The sequence below is a fragment of the Mustela putorius genome, unplaced genomic scaffold (genome assembly GCF_011764305.1).
Source record: "Mustela putorius furo isolate JIRA1106 unplaced genomic scaffold, ASM1176430v1.1 tig00003863_pilon_pilon_pilon, whole genome shotgun sequence".
NCBI lineage: Eukaryota > Metazoa > Chordata > Mammalia > Carnivora > Mustelidae > Mustela > Mustela putorius.
The window spans coordinates 15,725,854-15,752,325 of record NW_025422015.1 but is presented as its reverse complement, the minus strand read 5'-3'; the positions used below and the strand labels follow the sequence as shown (position 1 = coordinate 15,752,325).

Sequence of the window (26,472 nt, the reverse complement as noted above, 5' to 3'; positions counted from 1 at the left end):
CCCCACTCTCATTGCCACCCAACCTCAGGGGAAGACATGGGGAAGGGAGGAATGACTGAGCTCAACCAATAATGCCAATAATTTAATCAGATATGCCAATGTGATGGAACCTTCATTAAGAACCTTAAAAGATGTGGATTGGAGAGTTTCTGGTTGGTGAACCCACCCACATGCCAGGAGGGTAGTACACCATGACCCCACAGGGACAGAAGCTGCTGTGCTCTCCATGTGTGGCTCTTCATCTATGTCCTTTCTTTATCCTTTATAATAAACCAATACACATTAAGTAAGCATTGCCTTCAATTCTGTGAATTTACAGCAAATCATCAAACTGGAGGAAAGGGTCATGAGAATTCCCAATTTATAGCCAATTGGTCAAAATGAAAGGGGAATACCCACATAGTTGGTGTCAGAAATGCTGTGAGTGGTTCTCTAGTCTTGGTGATGACATGATAAAACTGCCCCCAAAACGGCCTTTTTTCCTCCTATCAGCCCTTCATGGAGAGTGCCCACTCAACCCAGAAGATATCACCTTCCCTGAAGAAAAACACCCTGAAGACCCAGCTCTTCTCTCTCCTCTCTTGGGAGCAGAAAGAACTCTCCAACTAAGAATGGAAGGTCCTCACTAGGGCAAGCCGTTAAGCCCCTGTCTACTCTGATACTTTTATGTCCTTCCCATGAATGTGGTGGCCTCATGACTCATACTACAGAATAAGGAAGACCTTGTTCAGAGAGAAATTGCTCACTGCTTCTCTATGTGATGGAGGAAAGAAGGGAAATGAAAAGTCAAAGCTGACCCTTACGGTCTGGTCTGATGACAAGAATGGTGGTAACCGCAACAGAACAGGGAAGGGGGAGGGAGGAAGGAGGAGGGAAAGGTATTCTGTTGGAGAAGACAAACATACACAAAAAAAGCAACCAGGGCTCTGGGCATGGGGGGAAGGGGGTGGCGCAGCAGTGAAATGAACACAAGCATCAAATCTAGATCCTTCTCAAAGCCCCACTAAAACAACAACAAAGGAATTGTTTTAAGAAGATGGAGAGACTGGAAGAGGTACTGAGAAAAATTCTGGAAGCTGGAATAGGAAACAAGTTAAGCAGTATTTAACTGGAGAGTTAATAAAGCCAATTCTAAACCAGCCTGGAGGAAAATTAACCTAGTCACTTTACACTGCAGAGTTCTCAAAGCTTAGAATGGGTCAGGAATGGGTCATGACAAGTACTTCTGGAAGCAGAAGTCAACTGATTTTCTTGGAAAGGAGTAACAGTTAAAATAAGGATCGACTGAAAATTGCTTATGCAATTATGAACCCTACGTCCCTCATCCCACTCCAAGTCACCGGGTGATCGCCCCTCACATACCCCAGCAGAAGACTGGAGGTTAATTCCGAAAAGAGGTTAAAACAGAGGGTTTCAGGCTTGAGAATACAAGGCACACCTGAGAACCTACCAAAAGCAGAGGGATAAGTAAACAGAGACATTCTAAATGCAGAGATACCTGGCTTTCTTTCCACATGGTCACTGGAAAGCTAACAGCTTCACACACACACACACAAACACATCCCAAAGGACATCCCTGAGATTTTGGAATACTGGAATTAAAGAACTGACTGTAAATGTAAATCTTTTAGAGAGGAAAAGGAAGTTACACACAAAGGATGAGGAATCAGAATGTCTCGACCTTCTCAACACCAACATTAGAAAAGCTGAAGACCAAAGGAACTGAAAGAGCAAACTCTTCAAAATAGAAAAAGCAAAATTTTAACCTAGAAGTCCTTATCCAGCAAAACTATCAAAAAAATGAGAAAATACACAAGCAAAAAATTTGTGTGTTCTACAGTATTTCTCAGGACACTACCATAAATAGAGCTCCACCAAAATGAAGGACCAAAGCAAGAAGAATGAGTTAGAGGAGACAGACATCAAAAAAGAGAAGAAATCTCCAGAATGATAGTGAAGGAGAACAGAGTGACAGGTACCAGCCACAAAGAAGAATCATCCTACATTAGATTAGATCAGAAAGCTCTGGGAGAAAAGATTATTCAAAAGACGAAATTGGGAGCGCCTGGGTGGCTCAGTGGGTTAAGCGGCTGCCTTTGGCTCAGGTCATGATCTCAGGGTCCTGGGATCGAGTCCTGCATCAGGCTCTCTGCTCAGCAGGAAGCCTGCTTCCCTTCCTCTCTCTCTGCCTGCCTCTCTGCTTACTTGTGATCTCTCTCTCTCAAATGAATAAATAAAATCTTTAAAAAAAAATAAAGACGAAATTGATAGAATTTTTAAGGTAAAAAGAAGATATGGATAGAGTAGAGTCTGAAGATAAGATAATAACAAACACATAAAAACACATACACCAAAAAGAGCCAGTATTAATGCCAGGGGAAACAGAAGGTGTACAATAATGGAAAAGTAATCATGTTTGATGACACGGCTCTGCTCGGAACAGTGTATGCTGTCATAACATTGTCAACACTGAATGCTGAACTAAACAAAACTACAATAGAAGTGTCCCGGGGGCCGGGGAGGTGGGGTGGAGCGGGATGTGGGAAGACAAGGTAAGGCCTGTATGGCAGGGGTCAGATGAAGGGAAGCAAAAGGAGCTAAATTTTCATCTTGAACAGATAATAACTAAGACTACAAAAACGTGAAATAGCAAAGCCAGAATGACGTTTAAAGATACAGAAGTAAATTTTTTAAAAATCAGCTAAAAATATTAAATGACTCTCCACGTCCAGAGGTTTTCCACTCTAGCCAGCCTACACTGCTCATTTCCATGGCCATGAAGCCAGCCCATCATCAAGGGAAAGGTATATGGTATGAAATGAATCACCATAAATCCTCTACAGTCGTTAGGGAAAAGTCAAAGCAGGTGGTTTAATTGCCCCATAGCAGCAACATCTTAGTGAATGCTCAGGATAATTTATTACCTTTTGAATGCAGTGACTATTAGTCAATGAAGAATTTTATCACTCCTTCTTTTTATGATTTTTCTTTCTCCTCACAGTTATACTTCTGACCATCCACCACTCGACAATAAAACTTAAAAATTAAAGTATTTAATTATTATCTCTAACCAGGAAACTAAAAACCTCCATATATGAAAAGGATATTTCAGCTTGGTCTAGATCCACAATGCCACCTGAGAGATGAAAGGTCTATTTCTAATACGAAATGGGGGGAAGGAGGGAAAAACTGACCAAAAGAGACACAATAGATGATTCAGAACACTATCTAATTCTTTCTAAAAAAAAAAAAAAAAAAAAAACCATGACCATGGATCAACCTAAAGTACTCCATATGACTCTCAAAACATAAAGAAGATAGCACAGTAAAAGTATTTCTACATTTTCCCTATTACCTATTCTCCATTAGCCCAAAGAGTCAAGAAAAAAGTTCGTAAGCTACTATGATTGAGAAACAGTAAAACTATTTCTTAATTATGCTAAATATTAAACTTTAGCTATTCATATGTTTTCAATGAGAAGGCCTAAGGAATTTGCAAAGTGATTTCCCAGTGGGGAAATCTTTAACTCGAAAAAAAAAAGACTATTGTTATTTGGTCCTGCTCCATTAATATAAACAGACACTTATGTAGCTAAGATTTAAGTAACTAGAACAGTTTCCCAGACTCAGCACTTTTTACCTCTTCTTTCCTTTCTCTCTTCATGTTTACAGCTACAAAGAAAACTGTCAAGACTCATTTCTGGCTACAGAGACGGGGAAGCCTAATTCCATGGAACACAATCATCGCACAGTTCTCAAAGCTCTTCACTGAATGTTTTTCAAAGTTCAAGTTAAAAAACAGAAGTTCATTTTCACTTTGGAAATCGAACTTGAAAGAAAAATGTTACCTCCCAGAATTTAATTCCTTCCAAGAAACTCCCTGAAGGACATAAGCTGTTAAGACATGGCCGCTTGGGGAAAGCATTTTCATGTCCTTTTTGACATGTGAAGCTACATGGGACTTGACAGGAATAATTTTTACAAGCTCAAGTCTGTCTTTTTTTTATGTTTTCAACATGAATTAAAAACATGTACATTACCAAAAGCTTGCTGGATTCTATAAACAATTCAGATCCTTTTACAGAGAATGCACAGGGGAGGTGGAAAGGATCTTTAATGCTTTGTATGTTGTTCGCTTCAAAAAAAAACCACACACACAATCTTTGAACAGAAATCAAATATAAATGCATGCCCCTATAAAACAGAGGTAAGTAAAAGAAAAAAAAATAAGTGGGCTTTTCAAACTGATAAAACTACTCACCCTTATCCATTTAAACACTCCTAGAAAAAAGTAAAAGAGGCAAAACTAGTAGCTTCTTACTTACAGATATAAATACTCTTCATATACTTGCCAATTGCCCCACACAAATTCCCAGAGGGTTCACCTTCACTCCGCTGACCTGGAGCTGTTACCTGGAATGAATGTCCCAGCCAACATTCTGGTTGGGTTCAGTCTCGTGCACCCACACTCCTGGAAACGCTCTTATCTCCTGCTTCCCAAGCTTCATACTCACATATCCTGCTTTCATGAAACCATGAAGTCCACCTCCCCCTACAAACGAATCTGGAGGCCTGATCTAAATCATTTATGTTATAGACAAAGCCAGAGTCACAGAGTTTAGGGAAGGGGTCGGGAGGACGGCAAAATGTGATCTTAGGTATCCTGGCCGTCACTTACAATCCATTTTGCGGTAGAAAATTCTTTCAAAATGATTAGGGCTTGTGGCACTGCAGGTCTGCGTATCTATAGACAGGACAAAGAGGCTTTGGGAGGACTGCCCTGTGCCTGGTCATGCTTTGGAAACATAGTTTATAAGAGGAAATGTATTTGTAAATTTAAAACAACTTACAAATTAACTTTTGTAACTTGATAAGTTTCTAAGTTAGAGATTGCATGTGTAATAAAACCAATTCATTGGAAGTCAACAAACCAAAACCCCTGACTTGATTTTATCTGATCTCAATTGGAAAAGAGGAAAATAACATCAAAACAAACTCGTATCAGAAATGTAACCAAAACACCATTTTTAGAGAACATCCTGAATAAACTTATTCCAATACTCTAAACTTCCAGAACTGAATTATTGAGATATCCAAAACAATCATCTCACCTCCCACATTATGTCCAATTATCAAACCTAGCCATCAGCTATCTAGAAAACTCAACTAGAACACAAGCACAGTCATTAGGAAATTTTAAGAGTTAAATCAGATAATTAAGTCCAATCCCTTATTCCAACGTCTTGGCTTTATTAATGTTTAGATTTTAAAAACACACTTGGGAAAAAATAAGTAAAAATAGCTTTAAAAATTAAAAAAGGTCAGTCCGAAGTATCTATCAGCTAATATTTATTGTTTGTTATGGGCCAGGCACTGTTCTGAATATGTCGCTTTATCTGCACAACCATTAGTACAGTGCCGATTTTACAGAGGAAATCTGAAGCACAGAGAGGTTATGCAATTTGTTGAGGAGCACACAGCCAGTAAACCTTATCTCTTAACCACCCTGTTCTGCAGCCTTTTATCAAACTGCTTCAATTATCTCTCACTTCTTCAAATTACAGTGGATTATACTATACTAACAGCTACTTTACCTTACCAGATTACATAAATTGAAAAGCTAAATTATATCAGGGAAAGCCAAATAGGACTCCACGACCAGCAACAGCACACCAACCACTCAGCACGTTCATGCTTGCATATTCTTCTCCTGTTTGTTCAAACGTGTACGTCCCATCCGCAGGTACAATTTCCCACGTCTGCCTAAAGTTTTCCTAGTTTCGTCTTCTAGGAGACACTGAAATATCGAAATGGGGGTTTTATATAAGCAGTATTTAGAGAGAACAATCCTCTCTCCTCAGATTTTGTTTAGAAAGTACGTCCCTACCCTGTGATTGTGGTGAGTCACCCCTCTGCTCTCTGGGTGTTGTTTAAAGTTCCTAGGGAGAGGGAAATCAGAGAGGCTGCCTTCAGCCCTGAGGAAGACAAACAAGCCCAGGGCCAGGTCACGAATCTCCAAATGGTGAAGGCCCACTAGCAATGGGCTTCTAAAGCACAAATTGGCAGGGTTTCAAAGATTCTTAAAGCCAGACTCTCATTGTTGTACAGTAATGAAGCATTAGTTCATAAACTCATACTGTCCTGGACCATATGGTCCAGCATCTAAAGAAGCCTCTGGGAATCGAGCTTTGGCAGCCCCACTCATGGCCCACAGCCCAGCAAAGGCGGTAGGTCTCTAAGCAGATTCACCCCTCCGGCTCTGCAGATGGTGGTTCTCAAACTTAGCATCGGAATCACCTGGAGGGCTGTTACACACAGACTGCTGCACCCATCCCCACAGATTCTGATGGAGGAGGTCTGGTGTGGGGCCTAGAGTTTGCATTTCTAGCAAATTCCTCGGAGACGCTGATGATGACATCACGCTTTGAGAACTGCTGATTTAAGTTCTTGGCTGGGGCCACCAGCAAGCACCACTTCACTGCAGGTATTTTTCGTCCACAAAATAAGTGTTCTCAAGAGCTGAGGAAAGGAGGAAAGGCCAGCTAGTCTCTTCACAGCTTCTCCTCCTATCCTCCGTCACTAACAAGGACGCTAAGTGTACCTTGAGGTACAGGCTTGAGAGCATGCGTTACAGCATTTAAAGGCAGAAATCTTGGGGAGAGCAGGGAAAGAGAAGTTTCCCCTAACATATCAAATCAAAATAAGCCAGAAATTGAATTTTGTTCCTACATCACCTGTCTTCTGACACTGCTCACGAACGTCTGGAAAAGGAAAAGCCGCCAGAATGAGGGAAAGCATTAACAAAAGGACTTTATATGAGAGACTAAAGTACCTTTCATCAGTGCAGCTCAAAGAATCAAATAAAATTGATTAATTTTCTATGAGTTCACAACAGCACTATCACAGGCGCTTCTAATTCACCTCCACACATCATGCCACTGGGCACAATGATTTAAAATAACCAGAAGAAAACAGAAAATACCAAATAGAAAAAAAAATTCCTAGCCAAACTCAGAAAATTTTCAGTATTAACATGAACTTTAAAATTCACCAAAAAATAATTACAGTCCTTAATCCCAGAACTCACGTATACTGCATTTTGTCTCTACCACTTACCAGCTGTGTGACCTTGGGTAAATTACTTGACCTCTCTGTAGCCACTCAGTAAAATCAATAAAATGGGGCTGGTACTATGTCTCTCATACAGTTTTTTATGAGGATTAAATGAAACTGGCACATAGTAAGTATCCTATAAATGTTAGCTATAAATATGATCCCATAAATGTTAATATGAATTATTTTTATTGAGCAGACCTTGCAATTTGCAAGCAATATATTAAGATCATGTAAAATATACTAATGGCACTGAAAGACATTTCTCCCACCCTCTTTCATGCCTTCAATCCCTGCAACCATTATCATGGGTAAGTTTGCCCAGTCCCTCAATGTTTCTATAGACTATTAATTTTCCAATTAAACCACCAACGTTTAGAATAAAAGGAGCAAGCTTCATCCTCATCTTCCCACAAAATGAGAGCTAAAAGTTCACAGCAAGAGGCGACAGACCTTGGTTTTGAAAACTTGTTGAGTTAAATCTAAACAGACCCCGTATGTTGCAAGAGAAGGCACTAGCCGAGGTGAGGAATCTAGAGACAGATGTCTGACATTTTGTGGAGGGGGAAGGAAAATGTTTATTTATTTTTTTAGAGGAAAAAGAGATGTAACTTCTCTTTTAAAAAAAAAAAAGCAACATAATTTATTAGCAAACAGGCACACTACTCAACTAAAGAACCAATAAAGAAAGGAATACAACCATCTTTTGACTCAATGATCTATTCACTGTAAAGATAGAGAGAACTGTCGCTGTGGGTCAGCAAACTTAGCACTAAAAGAGGGTGAATTTGTCCAGAAAGGGAATAAGACTTAACGATCTACTGGACTGACAAAATTCCGGCACATCTTTTCCTAAACGCTACTTCGTGAGTGCAATTTAAAGGTTCCCAAGTAACACAGAGAAGAAACCCTAGGAAGCCCCAGAAGATAACAAACTTCTGTCCACATGATAACTCTTGTGTAAACAGACTCCACAGAACATCAAAAGGACTTCACTGGGGAGCCAGTGCGAAGTAAGAGATCTTCAGAAACATGCCTCCCGATGCCTCTCCTCTTTAAAACAGTCTCTGGTTGTCTATGACCTGGGGGAAATTCTCACAATATAACCTAAGTTTAAAAACTCAGGACACAAAAACTATTTATAGAGAGTGACGCCCTATGTTCTGTTAAAAAAAAAAAATGTCATCTGTTGCTATAGAGTCATTCATACAGATTCATACAGATATATGAGCAAAAAGGGAGGAATTCAACACTCTCTGGGCTATGATACTTCTCTGTATATTATGCATTTTAAAGGTTTGAACTTTATGATAATATACATTAATATTATAAATCAGAATTATTTTATGACATACTTCTAAGAGTTAAAGCTTTTTTTTTTTAAGATTGATTTATTATTTTGAGAGAGAGAATGTGTGACAGGGAAGGGCAGAGGGAGGAGAGAGAGGAAGTTAGGACACTCCACACGGAGCCCCACACAGGGCTGGATCCCACAACCCTGAAATCATGACCTGAGCCCAAACCAAGAGTCGGTGCTTAACTGACTATGCCACCCAGGAGCCCCATACGAGTTAAAGGCATTTTTTTTTTTAAAGATTTTTATTTATTTATTTGACAGAGACACAGCGAGAGACGGGGAACACAAGTAGGGGAGTGGAAGAGGAAGAAGCAGGCTTCCAACCTAGCAGGAAACCCGATGTGGGGCTTGATCCCATGACCTGAGGATCATGACCTGAGCCGAAGGCAGACACTTAACAACTAAGCCACTCAGGTGCCCCGAGCTAAAGTTCTTTAATGTACTTTTATTTACACAAAACTACATGGGAGAATGTGTTACATTTTTGAGGTTACATTCATAAATAATGCTTTAATTACTCATTTCCTATACTAATTCAGTACAAACCTCTGGTCTTAAGCAGGTTAACAAATGGGAAAAAAATAATTCAAATGACCATAGCTGCTTCCCTCACATGTCTGACAATGTCACTCTCTACTGGCCTCTACAGGCAAGGGAGTTAGAACCAACCAGTGAAATAAAAATCCGAAGCCGACTTCATGACCAATTGCATTTATTTAGCAAATGAAATCACTATGTCAGAGTAAAACATTCCACACAGAAATTCAAATGCAGCTCTATCTTGGTAGTAGTCCCTTCCTGAGCCAGAAAGTAATTCACATTCAGCATGCAGGATATCCAGAGAGAAGGCAGAAAATGCCCACTTTAAATAACTCAACCTATACTGTGTTGTTACAGACATTTCACAGAAGCCTCCTCCCTTTTTCTTTCTTTCTTTCTTTTTAAGATTTTATTTGAGAGAGAGAGAGCACGACAGATAGCACGTGTGGGGTGAGGGCCAGAGGGAAACTCTGACCTCCCCCACCCTGAGCAAGGAGCCTGATGCAGGGTTCTCTCCTGGGACTCCGGGACCATGACTGAGCTGAAGGCAGATGCTTAATCAACTGAGCTACCCAGACACCCACTTTGTCTTTCTTAATACAGGAAAAGATTAATCACCTCTTGAGAAGCTCCTATTTAAAATATATCTAAAATCAAAGCATTAGCAATACAAAAAAATAAGAAAGAGCTTAAATTAACAGTACATTTCAATGTTAATTAATCTTATTTTTACCAAATCAACTGCATTTTTCTGACAAAAAAGAACTGCAATTTTGGGGCCTGGGTGGTTCAGTCAGCTGAGGTTCTGAGTCTTGGTTTCCACTCTGGTGGTGAGCTGGGTCACAAGAGTTAGGCTTCACCTGGCTCCACGAGGCTCAGCGTCCTCTTGAGATTCTCCTTCTCCCTCTGCCCCTCCCCGTGCCTTTGTGCACATGCACTCTGTCTCTCAAAATAAAGAAATAAACTCTTAAAAAAAAAAAAAGTAGTACAATTTCACAAATAGAAACTGGCTACAAGACACAGAAAAAACAATTAAAATAATCAATTTGGATTATGTATACAAATAAAGAGCAGCAACAGGATAATCCCAAAATTATGTGTATGGTAAATGGAAGGAAAATAACATGAAATAATTATTTTTCATACTTGCATAAAGAAACTCTGGAAGAACAGGGAGAAACGAATGAAAGTGATTATTCTAGTGGGAAGGGATGACAAAGCCGAGGGGGTAGAAGAACTGAGACTGCATAGTTTTCTGTATCCGTTTTTTCCAAGAAGGTAAATGTATGGCCTGCTCAATAAACTAAATGAAAATTTAAGATGACCGGGCTGCATCATGATTTTCCGGCAACCCTGTCCCTTGTCTAATGTAGAGGTAAAGAATACTGGCTGTTGGGGCGCCTGGGTGGCTCAGTGGGTTAAAGCCTCTGCCTTCGGCTCAGGTCATAATCCCAGGGTCTGGGATGGAGCCCCACATCGGGCTCTCTACTCAGCAGGGAGCCTGCTTCCTCCTCTCTCTCTACCTGCTTCTCTGCCTACTTGTGATCTCTGTCAAATAAATAAATAAAATCTTAAAAAAAAAAAAAGAATACTGGCTGTTGCGTCTTGCCGCCTGCATCTTCTGGGCCTGCCATGCCCGGAGCCAGCTAAGGAGTACGACTGGAAAATCCTGAGAGAGCGGGGACAGTGCCCTTGCCTCAGTGATGGTCACAGCAGCCAGACCACAAGCTGGGAAACCACAGTTCTCCTCAGAAGTAGCTCTCAGATGCCAGGAGAATCGGGCATAATTTGATTTCTGCACAGCATAGCATCTGCTTAATTCAATTTCCTCTGCTACACATGGTGGTCTCTCAGTTCTCAGAACATTTTATCAGATGGCTAATATTATCATGTAGAAAGCCCCCATTCTATTTTACCATGTGTTACTACAATTTAAAGCAGCCCGTTACCACACAGTTCTCTACATATATTACTGATAACATCTTTACCAGCTTTTAATCAGAAAGGGAACAGGGAAAAGAGGCAAGTGTAACAGAGGACATCCATGCAGGAATAACCTGAAACAGTTGCCTGTCCTCCCAAAGCAAGATGTTACTTTTCTACATAGAAGTTCCTTGTAAAACGAATCAGAAGAATAAGTCAAAATAAAGCATTACTAAGAAAAGAAAAATCCACCAACGCACAAGGAAAAGAACTCGTATTCTAGAAGGTTTATATTTCTTTCTCAGAATACAGTTTGTAAGCAAAATATGCTCTGAAATTTAAAATCAGTATTTTGTATGTGAGGAAGAGCCATTGTCCCACATGCTTACAGGCAGGTCTTCTAAGTTAGAGATTTTCTAAAAATCCAATTGAAATGGGCAATTCAGAATAGATTTTCTTATAGAAATAATGTTATAAATGATGGTTAACTTTATTCCTTAATATTTATTTACATATCTGATCACCCACATGAAACTGTAAAGTATTCATCTTGTAATCCTCACAACTCAGCACTAGCAGAATAACCCAAAATACATTTCATGAATGAAAGAAAATCCTGCCACCCTCCATGGACCAGATTCCTAACACACAACAGAGACTGGTATTTCCAAAACTAGGTTAATCAGAATCACCTGGGGGTTCTTGTTGGCTGGGCGTGTTCCTCCTGGCCTCATCCCAGACTGGATGACTCAAAATCTCCAGGATCTCCGGGAATCCGTTTTTAAACAAGCCCCTGGTGTATGTGATGATTCAGAAAGTGTGGAGAACACGCGATGAATGAAACAGTGCTAACATGGACTAACATGGGTTCCAAGATGCCCAGGGAGAGCGGAGGTCTGAGCTGGGCCTCTCAAGGTCGGAGTGGGAACGTGAAATCAGATAGGAGTAGGGTGCAGACGGAGGCTTGGGAGCCTCCTGTGCAACTGAGGTAAAAGGGGGAGCTTTTACGTCTAGGAAACGAAAGTGGGAGCTAAGCCAGGTATACAGTTCCTCTGATAGGAGGAAATGGGGGTGACCAGGGCTCTGAGAAAGAGGTCATATACATAAAGGTCCTAAGAGGTGGGCTTGCTCGCCTACGCCCCAACCCCCACCGCCTAGGAAGAAAAGAGAAAGAACAGCCCTTGAATGCTGCTGACAAGAACTACATATACTTTAAGATCCCTGGGCCGAACTTCCTGGTTTTCTAATTGTGTTTCTCGCCGACACAAGGTCCCCTCTAACTTGGTCAGTTTTCACCCTGTGGGCTTCAGTGGAGCGGCCCACATGGACTGGGCCACCCGGTAATACGTGGACATCAATGTGCGCACAGACACTAACTCGGCCTTCTCGGCCTCCCACACAACAACAGGAAATGTTAAATATATGTTAGCGATGCACCAGGCACCATGCGAAGTCCTTTAGATCAGGTCTCAGATTTCCTGGCTATCCACTAGCAGTTTGAGAGGTTTCAAAACAAAAAGAGAAGGAAAAGCTGGAAAGCCAGGAGCTGTCTCCCTCAGCTATGTGACAGGCTTTCGCCCATCTTCTTGGGGTCGGTTTTCCTCACCCAGTACATAATGTCATCATTTCAATAGAGACAGCACCACAGATTGGTTAGGCCAATCTGGAGACAAGCCTGCCTTAGTTCAGACCCCAGCTCCATCCCTTACTAGCTAGGGACGTGGGTAAGTGACTATGTGTGCCTTAACTGCGTCACCCATCAAAGAAAGAGAGAATAACAATGTCCACCTTGTGGAGCTATTGTACCTACAGTTGACCCCCTGACCTGTAGTTCAGCTTTCCATGGTCTCAGTTACTCCCAGTGACCACGGTTCAGAAGCAGACGATCCTCCTTCGGACCCCTCTTCAGAAGTTCAATAGCAGCCTAACACTGTGTCGGAAACAAACATCGTATACAAAGGGTTTGGCACCATCCACAGATTCAGGCATCCACCATAGGTCCTAGAACGCTGCCCACCCCTCATCCTGGCCAGCGGATAAGGGGAGACTCCTGTATTCAAGAGTTCAGCCAATAGCAAATGTTCCAACAGCTGCTGTTGGCATTCTCGGGCACCAAAAAGTCACCCCAATGCCAGAAATTGGAATTGCACTACTGCCACTGCATAGATGGTGGTATCAGTAATATCATTGTTTGAGGGGTGCTAAATGCTTTCACAGACATGTCATTTAATCCACAAGGAAAGGGACTGAGGCTGGGACCTCCAGGGCCTTGGCTCAGAAGAGCCCACATGCAGAAACCAAAGCTCCAACCAATCTGCTACATTTGTCCAAGGCACTGTTAAGGTGCGCGTTTTGAGAATTGTAGACCTCAAAGGTAATGTGTGGAGATAATACCATCAGCACCAGCCTCTTGCTTTTGAACCGCAAATCCTGCAGAAATAATTCATTCCAGAATAAAAGCCAATTTGAGGAGAAACATAATTAAATGGTTTAAAAAATCACCAGGTGCCCAGTTAAGTATAAATTATTTTATCTTATACTTAAAACTTGATTTTTATTTTTTAAGATTTATTTATTTATTTGACAGAGATCACAAGTAGGCAGAGAGGCAGGCACAGAAGAGTGTGGGTAGCAGGCTCCCTGCTGAGCAGAGAGCCCAATGCGGGGCTCGATCCCAGGACCAGAGATCATGACCCGAGCTGAAGGCAGAGGCCTAACCCACTGAGCCACGCGGGCGCCCCAAAACTTGATTTTTTTTAAGACATTAAAATAATAGCCAGAGGAAAACACTGCTTCATTTTCTGAATTTTGTTGCAAAATACTAAAAATCTCAACTATATTAACTATCTTGCGTTTTTAAACTTTTTTCATTTGCTAGTCCCAATCCTAAAACAATAAACACAGATAAAATTTTAATATTGGCTTTTCCTCTAATATAGAGGAATATTAAATTATTGCTAGAATAACATTCCAACATAAATGAAGGTAGCTTTTTGAACCAGATAATTGTATTACGCCCAAGAGTCAAGGAATAAATTGATGTTTTGGCTTAAACAGTACACCTTCATAAATTAAAACAAAACAGAACAAAACCTCTCTTTTAGAAATCTGACATATGGCAAATGCATTTAAACAAGAATTCTCTTTCCATAATGATAGTCAGCATTTTTTAAAGATGAGGAGGAAGCTATGAGCCCCCATTCCCTCCGGACATGAAGCTCCATGCCCTCCATGTGAGTGAACCATGATTTGAAAGAGTGCCTATAGTCAAGAAGAGTTTATTTCAGACACACAAAAAAAACTTTTTAAATCCCTACTCTTAAGAATCAGAGAGGGATTTCTGATCAAAGTTCTATTTGCTAGGTCATCTGCAGTACTATCAAATAGCAATCTCTCGTTAGAATCACAAAATGCCAAAACTGCAAAGGCCAGTAAAGGTTATTTCAGACAAAGTCTCTATTTTACAGATAAGGAAACTGAGGCCTACAAGCGCCAAGTATATGGGTCAAGACCTGCAATAGAGAACCGCAGAGATGAAGCCAGATTCGAGTCTCCCAACTCTCAATCCAATGAACTTTCCTATATCAGTTCTCAAGTCCTCCAAGTACACAGCAGCATCTGTTAAACATACTGGAGGCTCTGGCTCAGTAGGGCTTTGGAAGGCTCTGGAAATCTGTAACTCCCACAAGAGTGCTAGACAATTCTCATTGTCAGGCAAGTACAGAAAACACTGCCTCACCTCATAGACCCTCCTTAACCTGAGGTGCAATCTGGCTGCTCAGCTCCCCTCAGTTTCTGTCAATACATTTAGGGGCCCTTCAGGGATTAGAGGTGGGTGGAGACCACATTCCTATACCAACACCCTCCCTAGCAAGTAGTATGTTTCAATGAAAGCAAGTCTTAGGTCAATTTCACCAGCAATACCAACATTTTACCAGAAGATGGGCAGGCAGGTACAAAAACCACCATACGCCCTGTTCTTAGAAGTGCAGTGAAGCCTCCACTCTCCGTCCTTAGAACTCTGACAAGCACCTTGTATAAAAGGTTCATTCTGAGGAAGAAGCAAAGATATTCTGGCATCAGGACAACCCACCCTCTGGTCGGGTTAAGGGGCAGTCTGTTGGGATGTAGGACAAGGCAGCGAGACACCTAGAGCAGCATCCAGACAGTTTCAGGCTATAGCATCTGCCCAACGCAGACACCACAGAAGCTCGTAACTTGTTTATGCAAAGACGGTGTCTATCCAGTCTTTCCATCCGCCAACTATCTGCAACACCATTCATCTCTCCCATAAAAACTGTACGCTATCAAGGCCATCACAAAAATCTCACCAGGCTGAGAACCACACCAGCTCCATGGGAGTTCACACACACTAGATGCAAACAGGGCCCGCTGCCCTTGTTGCAACACAACAAAGCTCCCTGAATTTGGAACATTTTAACAGTCTAAGGGGGGGGGAACCTTCTGCTTCTCTGGACCTATAAGAAGAAAAGCCAACAAGCATCTCTTTTCCCCTTCCGTATTCTACAATTACATTTCATATTCACCCAGGAAATACTGTTAAGGTGAAGAAATCAGAAATCCATGTTGATCTAACATATACCTACTAGTTCCAGAACTTCCATTTCTTTGTCTATGAAATGGATATAAATGCAACCTGACCATCCTACCTCACAAAATTTCCAGTCAAATAACAAATATGTAAAACATTTTCTCAGTCATAAAAGCACTCCACAAGTGTAGTGTGATTAATTATAAAAAGATTAAAATCACATGGGGCTTAATAATGAAAGAGGCTATTAAGTTCAGTGTCTATTGATTTCTGCATAGAAAAATTTGATTGCTAACAGGGCTGAAAGAAAACTATCCACATTTCTAGCTACTGTTACTCCTTTCAATAAGGACTTACAGCAAAATTAATGAAGTCTGACTTTTAGAGAAAACAGCATAATAGTGGTTCAGCACAAAACCTTAAAAAGGTAGAAAGTTTACTGTTTCATTTGTTTTTAACGCTATTGTCTTGTTCACATAGTTTGTAGCAGTCAGTATTACAGTCCCTCTGGAAGACTTCTGTAGTTACTCTTCCAGACACTGAGCACTAAGAAACCAAACACTGGTTCAGTTCAAATATCTACTGAGTTATCCCATTCTAGGCACTGTTTGGAGCTTTGGAAAAATAAAGATACAGCCACACTGGACCTCAATCATTTTGCTATCTAGTAGAGGGGAGTAGAAGTGAAAATACAATTTGTGCCCATGCTGGTCAATGTAGGATAGATACACTGGACGACCATAATAGATGCTATAAAAGGACTCCTTCCAACCTAGGGATGTCGGGAAAGCATTGGGGAGTCTTTCAGGATAAGCAGGAGAGACCCAGCAATTGTACCACTGGGTATTTACCCCGAAGATACAAATGTAGTGACCCAAAGGGGCACCTGCACCCCAATGTTTATAGCAGCAATGTCCACAATAGCCAAACTATGGAAAGAACCCAGATGTCCATCGACAGATGAATGGATATAGAAGATAATATACAAACACACACACATACACACACAATGGAATACTACTCAGCCATCAAAAAAATGAAATCTTGCCATTTGTAACAATGTGGATGGAACTAGAGGGTATTAAGCTAAGCAAAATAGTCAATCAGAGAAAGACAATTATCATATGAACTCATTCATATGTGAAATTTAAGAAACAAACAGAAGAACAAAGGGGAAGGGAAGGAAAAATAAAGATGAAATCAGAGAGGGAGACAAACCATAAAAGACTCTTAATCATAGGAAACAAACTGAGGGTTGTTGGAGGGAAGAAAGGTAGGGGGCTGGGATAACTGGATGATGGACATTAAGGAGGGCACATGATGTAATGAACACGGGGTGTTCTATAAGACTGATGAATCATTAAATTCTACCTTTGAAACTAATAATACACTGTACGTTAATTAATTGAACTTATATTTTAAAATTTTTAAAAATTTAAAAAATAAAAAGAGTAAGTAGGAGAAAAAGTAAGGTACCTTCTCCTCAACCTATTACAAAAAGTTATGTTGGATATGTCAGGTAACAACCTATGAGATTTTGAGGAATGGCAAACTTGATGAAATATGTCTTAGAATCACTGCCCACAGCACTAAAATGTTTCTCTGTTACAAAGATAAAGTCTATATGTTTTTAAAACAGCTGCACTCACACCCTTAATTACAGTAGCAACTCATAAGGCAAGAAATACGCATCATCTCCCTCTGTAGTCCGCTTCTGATAAACTGTTCTGTTCTGCTACTTGCTCCTTGGGAGACTCATTAAAAGGTTAATCTGACAAGACGAATGAAATTAACAGTCATAGTTATCCTTTGGACTATTTGAGGAATGTACTAAGCTTTGTTCCTATGTCCCATGCGATCCTAAAAGTAAAGCATATACCCAGTGGGACAAGCAGGTGAGCCAATGAGAAGGCCTGGCTGTGCCAGGAGTCCACCACATAATCACTTCAGCTGTCTAGGACTCAATTTCCTCTCTTGCTAAGGTAATGAAGTAGATGGCCTTCTCAGTCAACTCCACGCCTAAAAATCTACGTGTCCATTCTAATGGATTATGTTACTCAGAAGGCCTGCCTACAAAGGTACCAAAATGATTTCAAAATGTAGCTTTCCCTCAGGAACAAAGTTTAAGGCAGTTGTTGTTTTTCTTAAATCCTAATAGAAGCTAAGTAAAATGAATGCACTGGTGTTTCACTGCTTTTAACAATAAAAACATTAAGTGCATGAAGGTGAAAAACCACAAAAACTAATGTGTTTACAGTTTGGCTTCTTTCTCTGGATGTGCGCTTCTACTCTCACCCATAATTACATTCAATAAAAGCCTTCTTTCTCAATCATAAAAAAAAAAAATGATGAGCCAGGTTTTCTGGTATAAAATCAAAGCTATTTAAGGTTCAAACAAACTTGTGAAAAGTTTTAAAAAGAGTTATATCAGTCAATTTTAGTTAATTTAGGACATTTGCACAGTTTTAGTTTTGGCCATTAATTTGGTGTGTATGTACGCAGAGAAAAAAAAATAATGCTTACATGCAAAACAAAACTAGCAACAGAAGGAGTTCTTGACCTTCAGGCCAACTCCTTTTTTAACTCCCACAAAAGATCAGTTCACCTACCAGTCGGATCTGCCTCATCACGTCATTCCTCAAGGGTGAAATTCTCGTTCACCCACATACTCACTCCACATTAAAAAAAAAAAAAAACCATAGAAGCAACGAAGCATCACCAAGAGGGCTATGACATTCCACTAGGACAGTATATCCTGATGCACAGGTAATTATTCACAGTCAGTAGATATATTCTGTCCAACAACTTTGTGAGACCACCTTGATTTTTTCCCCCTCTCATTTTTTGATGGGAGAGGAGTAAGCCCTCCCCAGTTGGGAACTGTCCACAACTTACCAGGACCTGTTGACAACACAATGAAACATATAAAATGTAAAGTCATCATATGGTAACTTCACAACGTGGAGAAAGATCCAAGTAATCTCACCAGTATTAAGGTACTGAAAACTTGAACACTTCCGGTTTTAAGGTAAGGAAAATGTAGCTAAGTTTTTCTAGCAAGAGGAAAAAAAATGACAAAGCAGCTATTTGAGAGACAGTATTTCATTCAGAGCTGCGGAAATCTAGGCGTGTGTTCACCAACACCTCCCCTCACACCCTGCAATCCACCAACCATCTCCAATTTATTCTTTACACTTAGAATTCTTTACACTTAGAATCATGTACAGTTTAGTACATGACCAAGTCCATGTACGAAAACGGGGAGAAACCACACAAGCATCATACGGAAAGTTTCTCTGCTTTGGGCCAGCAGGAAATTCCAGTTACTTCATTCACTGGAGCTCGTTAAGCTGCTGAAATGAAATGGGTGCTGGAGAGATCACTCCGTCAGGACACAGACTTGATTTTCAGGGTTGGACTAGGTCAGACAAAGATGAATGGGACTGAAAGTCTGAGCTCAAGGTCAAGGTCCTGTGAATCACAAAGAACTGGCGGGGGGGTGGGGACGGTAGGTAAAATAGCACACGCGCGCGCACGCACGCACTCACATGTACACACACTCTACACACTTTTGTTTGCAGGTAAGAGCGCCTTACGCGGTTCTGAAAGGTGACAAGCAGCCTCAAAGTTCTCTGAGATCCCCAGAGATTTTTACAGATCCTGCCGGAGTCTCAAGAACTGTAATCATCTATATCCATATCTATATCGTACCCTGGCTTCTCGAACAGACTACCTTCCCCTGACCCTTTCCCACGACCTTGGCTCCTCCTCTGTGTACAGCGCCCCCGGGTCTCCTCTCAGCCTCCCACACAGAGATGGACCTGACAGAGGGACGGTCCAGCCCAATTCCCACATCACGCGCCCACTCATCCTAAAGCGGCCAAGAACCTCCGGGAATCCGAGAGCCGAAGAGCGCCGCTCCTCCTGCCACCTGCGCCGCAGCCCCGTCCGGGGTCAGGCCGTGCCCACCCGAGAAGCCGACGCTAGCGGGGTGCTGGGGTGCAGGGGTGCTGGGGGTCCCGGCTCCGCGCCGCGGCCCGAGAGCCCACCCGAGACCGCCAGGGGGCGGGAGGGAGCAGCTGGCCCGGCACCTCCCCGCCTCGTTCCCCTCCCCCGGCCCGCCGGCCACTCACGGATTTTCACTCGGCGGTGGTCGAGGCGCGCGACGGCGGCGTGCAGGGCGTCGAGGCGGCGGTGCAGCGCGGCGGTGCGGCGGCCCAGCGCCGCCGCCTGGCCCTCGAGCTCGCCGAAGATGTCCCCCGCGCAGCGCGACAGGTCGGCGAGCTGCGCCAGCAGGCAGACCAGGGCGTGCGAGCTGACCTGCTCCAGTGAGCGGAAGAGCGGCGCGCCCGCGGCCCCGGCCGCTTCGGGCCGGCGCAGCCGCGCGGGCTCCACGGTCCTCTGGTGGAAGGGCATGGCGGGGGGCGGTGGAGCGGGGACGCGGGCTGGCGGCGCGGCGGGCCGCCCGGGGCGAGCGCAGCCCTCAGTCCGCCCCTCGTCGGCGCGGGGCGCGAGTGCGCATCCAACACAAAGGAAAGTCCGGGCAGCGGCGGGGCGCCGCGGGGCAGCCTGGTGGCTCCTGCCGCGGGGCGGAGGCGAGGCGGGCAGGAAGGACGGACCGACGGACGCGCGGGCGGGCGGGTGGTAGGGCGCCGAGGCAAAAGAGACCGGGCAGCCGCGGGGAAGGGCTCCGAGGGTCGGAGCCGCGGCTGCCTGGCGCCCAGAGGAGTCCTCCCACCGCCGGAGTGCCCGGCCGCGCGCAGAGAGGAAGTTCGAGGAGCAGCTCCCGGGCGCGGGGCGCGGTGGCCGCGGTGGCGAGTGGAGACGGGAGTCCCGCTCAAGTTTGCAGGGAGGCAGGAAAGAGCCGGCAGCTCCTTCCCTCCCTCCCGATTGGAGAGGGAGGAGGAAGCGGGGGAAGTGCCGCCGACACCGGGCGAGAGGGAGGGGAGGCGAAAGAAAGGAAAGGGGGAGGAGAAAAGGGCCGGCCCGGGGAACCACCTGCGGCTCTCGCGGCCGCCGCGCCCAGCGCCTGAGGGGAGGTGGCGGCCCCGCGTCTCCGCGCTGCGGGCCGCGGCCGCCAGAACCAAGCAGTTTGGGGGCTCCCACACCACCACCCCACTCCCCTCCAAAGTCCACGGGTGTTTGCGCCGAGCCCTCGCCCGCCCCCGGGGCCCGGCGCGGAGAGGGGTGGAGCGCAGCGCGGGCGCCGCGGAGGCGGAGGCGCCGGGGACTACGCGGCGAACCCCGCTGGGCTGCTCACCTGCGCTCCTGCCGCGGCGGCCGGGAGTGGAGCACGCCCCGCCGCTCTGGGAACGCCCCGGGGCCTCAGAGGGTCTCCCAGCCCCACCTTGGAAGTCAGCCAAGGCTTCTGGCCACTTGGGTGGACCTAAAGGAGAGCATCGTGAAATCGCACAGTGGCCAGGGGGGTTCTGTAGGCGACTAGAAGTCCGCGTCCCAATTGGTTAAAACCATTCAGGGCTTCTTTTCTGAGTTTTGCAGAGTAAGGTGGCTTCTATGCTCCAACTGGAAAGGTTCTGGCTGAAATGTGTGCAATTTGAGTTTATTCTCTCAAGCATGGGGGGGGGTGGTATGGGGAGTGGAAGAGGGGACCAGAACTGAGAAGCCTGAATTAAGCCTGGAATGTGCTTATAAATTAACTGCTAATGACATGATGGCTGTGGGACACCGACTCAAACCTTACGGTTAGAAGTATTTGAGAAGACTGAGTCCAAAATCCTAAAGCTAAAATCCTGCTGGTCTCATCACTGTGTGCTCAAAACAGGAATCTCGGTTCTTTGATTCCGGCCCCACAAGTGACAGGAACTGCTTGCTGTTGGGTTGCAGTTTGGGAACCAGTCTATCAGAGCACAAAGTGCATTCTTCTCTCTGGGAGATACGATGCGAGACAAACAGGCCTGAGAGACGGCATCTTGAGATAAAATTTAGTAGCAGAAATGTTTTGAGATCTTTCCCCTGTTGATCATTTTCATAATTTTTCATAATATGGGCGAATAACAGTCTCATAATCACCCACTCTGACCACCTTCGGAGTTGTTATGAGGCACAAAGGGACTGCTGCTCTCAGTGGGGGAAAAAAAATGTGTGGAAATTTATGAAGCACTGTATAAATGTGAGGTACAGTATACAAATGTGTCTCCTCAGGAAGTATTTGTTGAGGCATTGGCTAGATGCCTTAGGCTCAGTCCCTGCCATCATGAGGCTCCCAGTCTGATGGACCACAAATAGCATTTCAAATTTACATACCATACAATTCACCTATAAAGTATACAACTCAAGGTTTTTTTTTTTTTTTTTTTAATTTATTTAACAGCACAAGCAGGGAGAGCAGACTCCCCACTGAGCATGGAGCCCAATGCAGCACTCAGTCCTAGGACCCTGGGATCATGACCAAACAGAGCTGAAGGCAGACAGACACCTAACCAACTGAGACACCCTGGTGTCCCAACTCAGTATTTTTAAAATATATTCACAGTTATGTAAACATCACCACAATCAAATTTAGAACATTTTAATCACCCCCCCTCATCATCCCCACCACCCCAAACAGTTCTCTTTAGTAATCACTCATCTTTGCTTCCGCGTATCTGCCTCTTCTAGACATTTTATATAAAGGAAATCATGTAATATGTGCCACATTGTGTCTGTCCTCTTTTACTTAGAATATGTTCTTAAGGTTCATCCATGTTGTACCATATATCAGAACTTTAATTCTTTTTTATGAATGGATTCCATTGTATGGATATTCCATTGTATGGGTATCACATTTTATTGATTCATTCATCCACTGATAGACATTTGGGTTTCCATTTTTTGACCATTATGAATATTGCCACTGTGAACATTCACAGTGAGGATATGTTTTTGTGAGGATATGTTTTCAGTTCTGTTGAATATATACCTAGGATTAGAGTTGCTGCATCATATGGTGACTATGTTTGACTTTTTGTAGAACTGCCAGACTGGTTTCCAAAGCAGCTGCACCATTTTATGTTCCTACCAGCAGTGTTCTGAGGGCTCCACTTTCTCCACATCCTAACCACTATTTGTCACTATCTGTCTTTTCTATTATAGCCACCTTAATGGTTGTGAAGTAGTATATTGTTGTGGTTCTGATTTACATTTCCCTGAGAGCTAATGATTTTGAGCATCTTTCATGTGCTTATTGGCCATTTGTTTATCTTCTTTGGAAGAAGATAATGTGTGTCTGGAGAAGTGGCTGTTCAGATCCTTTGCCCATTTTTCAATTGGATTATTGCCCTTTTTTTTTTTTATTAAGATGTATTAGGTCTTTATATAGTCTAGCTACATGTTGTCTGTAATGCGTAATATTTACTTAGCACTTCCACAGTCTTTTGTGGCTAAGCATTATTCTTGATGCATTCATCCTCATCCCTTGAGACTGTTTCTTAGTCTGAAAAGAAATACAGTTTCACCACATAAACTAATATAAGAGGAGCCAAAGACATGTTTGTAAATTTGCAATTCTGGGGCAACATGAATAGAATTGTTTGGTCAAATGATTTCAGTGCTCCAGAAGCTGAATTGAAACTATGTGTAACCAGAATGCTAAATAAATAGGATTCATGGAGTTCCCATAACGTAAGTTTTGTTGTCTACTATCCCATTCAAGGAGGACAGTTCTTCCTCTTCAACTGAATGACAACTCAAGGCGTTCCACAACTATCTTGTTCTCTCAGGTAATAGAAAACCCTACTGTTACTCTAAAAGATAAGACGTGTTCTCCATTCAGTAATTAAAATCTTGCCCCCATTCCCTGCAAAGACTTTCTTGGGGCAGAAGTGAGGGCAAGGGGCTTTTCTCCTGCTCCATCCCACCCCATCCCGGCCAACTTGCTAACAATAATATGGAGAGGGAGAAGTGGAGGGGCCTGAAAGTTTGTACTTTGACCAGCATTCTGACGAAAGGGCATCACACCCTCTGGGACTGCCAGATATTTGAAGCTGAAATTTCCATGAACCTTTCGTGGTCCCACAATGGGAATGTCTGGCCATAATTCCTGAGACATAGGCAATGAATTCTCTGGAACTACTTATTCTACCTCAGACTGTGTTTTCCTTCAGTCTACTCCACACAGATCTTACTTTTGGGGTTCTATCAACCCTCCAGTGAGACCTTTCAGGCAGAATCTCTTTTAAAATGACTCCCTGCTGTGGACTCTACATGTGGTCTCTGAAGTACACACACCTTTAGAAAGCTCATGGTTAAAAGGTAGAATAATCACCCCCATCCCAGCCAGAGTCCTCTACTCTGCTGCTATAGGATGCCTTCCAGGTGGGAGTCTAGCAACTACCCACTGTCTGTGCCAAGTTCCAAGAGGTCCTGGGGAAGCCCTTCTCACTGGGCTTCATATGAGATGCCAGTGCTCTTGCCCACAGTCGGGGGGGGGGGGGGGGGGGAGAGGCGGAGCATGAAGGTAGAATTCCCAGTGCAACTCTATGCAAATAAAATCTCAAGCCCCTCCCCCTACCATTCTTCAGTCACCTCACTCTTGAACCCTCTGCATGAATGAGAATCTAACCAGCCCTCTACCAGTTACTTTGAGATCTCCACATTTCAGTCTGAGTCACAACTGATTTTGGTATCCAGTATGTCATTTCCTGGTGCATCAGTCACAACTTCCCGTTGAACATCCCATGAAATAATAGAACGGAACAAAACATTATGCTAATTTACCTGGAGAGGAATTTAATACCACCTACTAAAGGGAAATGGGAATAGAAAGCAGTCTGGGAGAGAAGATGTTTGGTGTGACATGCAGTTAGAGGAATGTGCTGGGCAGGGAAAGATCTGAGGGTAGAATTCACATGGGAATTGGGCACCAGAGAGGTGACACAGCCATGAGAATCAATGTCCCAAGAGCTAACAGATGAATATAAGGAATGACGGGCAGAGAGCTAAGGTCCACATGAGGGCAAGTCCCCAGCCAGGGGGTAAGAAGAGGAGAAGGGAACACTGAAGGAAAGAGGAGGTGTGGAGTAAGGAGGAAATCTGAGTGGTGTCTCACCAATTCCAAGAGCAGAGGGGCTTAAGAGTGGAAAGGTGGTCACCAGTGGCTGATGGAGTTGAGCAAGGAAGGCGTTTCTGGCAACCTCCCCAAGAGCAAGTGCTTTATGACAGTGGGGACAAAAGTCAAATTTCAGGCATATGGATAGAGAGGATATACATATGATAGAACGAGAACAGTCACAGAGAAAACTGCCTAAGAAGAAGTTTAAAAACTGGCTAGATTAAGCCATATTATAAAAATAAAAAGTATTTTTCACTTCAAGGTGATACTTGAAAACCAGATATGGCTAAAACTGCCTGCCCTATTGGGGCCATCCTCCCTCCTTCTCCTGACAGGACTTAACTTGTGTACCAGTATGTCCAGCCTCTTGACATAAATCATAATTCATCTATCCCGTTCTGTTTTGACAGTGGTCAGTCAGGTGTGACCCAGTTCCAAGCCAATGAATTGTAAAGTGAATTGAGAGACTTCAACAAATATTTACCTCCCTGAGAAGAGGAGGAGAGGAGGAGAAAGGGTCTCTCATTCTCATCTCCAGTCAGACCCGTACCTGTTGCCTTTGGATGAACTCAAGTGAGGATGGGATATCTGAAGCTACAGCAGGATCTTGACACCCTGAGGGGCAGACCAGGGGAATCAAAGGCATCTTGTAAATACTGAGCTTACCCCATAAGGATGACTCCATATGCACACAAGGTGTAAATCCCTATGGTCTGGGAATCATGGGCATTACCGTCACCCAGGAGTTTGTAAGAAATACAGACTCTCAGGGCCCACTCCAAACAAACTAAATGAAAATCTGTATTTTAACAAGCTCCCTAGGTGATTCAGATGTATTTGACAGTTTAAGAAGCACTAGCTTAAACTCCTATTGGTTGGGTTTTTCTGTTACGGTTGAACACGTAGGAATTTATGAGGTGAGGAAGTAATAAGTGATCCAAAGATTGAAGATGCTGGAGAGAATGAGATGAATATGGAAGGATGAGAATACAAGTGAAGTTGCCACATGGTCTAGGTCTCAGTAAGGAGAGAAAAAAAATCATTTTAGAGTGGATGTAAGAAATAGGCAGTGGTGGGGCACCTGGGTGGCTCAGTGGGTTAAAGCCTCTGCCTTCAGCTCAGGTCATGATCCCAGGGTCCTGGGATCAAGCTCCACATGGGGCTCTTTGCTCAGCGGGGAGCCTGCTTCCTCCTCTCTCTCTGCCTGCCTACCTGTGATCTCTGTCTGTCAAATAAATAAATAAAATCTTAAAAAAAAAAAAAAAAGAAAAGAAATAGGCAGTGGTGAGGTGTTTCTTAGCAACTCAACAAGTGGTGCATAAAGGAACTACTGAATGAAGGTTCAGTGAAGTTGGATAGCTTGGGTAAGGAGTGAGCCCCACATACACAGGCCTACCCTCTGCACTCTAGAACCCCAGAACAGAGTTATCTGCCCGCTGCAGAACAGCACAGTGTGAATATCAGCTGGGTGGGGTCATCATTAAAAGGCTGACTACAGAGTGTGTGGTAAAGAATGTGGTAGACAAAAGTAACTAAATTGTCTAAATACAACAGGAGAGTTTCACATACAATACGGGGAAGGAAGGTCCAAGAGAATGTTCAGTGTCTGCAAAGGAGTTGAGGGAAAAATAGGCAAGAGTGTGGTGACTGGAAAGAGGGCACCAAATTTAAAATTTCAGAGATCAATCAATGACTTATGATTGTGTGAATTTAAAAAAGAAATGTTCCTACCTCTGAAACTAATAATTAGTTTATTAATAAGTTAAAAATAAAAAATGTTCTTAATGAAAAAAAAGCAAAGTACATTGTTGATGGATTCTTTTTTTTTTTAATTATTTATTTATCTGACAGAGAGAATGAGCAGTGGGGAGAACAGAGGGAGGGGGAGAGAGAGAGAGAAACAGATGCCCTGCTGAGCAGGGAGCTGGACAGGAAGCT

At 43.3% G+C, this 26,472-nt stretch overlaps 1 protein-coding gene across 1 annotated transcript in view; it reads right to left on the bottom strand.

Annotated features, from left to right (window-relative positions):
* The window catches only part of NHSL1 (NHS like 1), a 230,029-nt gene extending 210,142 nt beyond the window's left edge, over positions 1–19,887 (bottom strand). Inside the window, exon 1 of the mRNA XM_013064192.2 lies at positions 19,619–19,887. The gene's annotated coding sequence lies outside the window, so the exon portion shown is untranslated. The remainder of the gene's footprint in view (positions 1–19,618) is intronic.
* Positions 19,888–26,472: the final 6,585 nt, after the last annotated feature.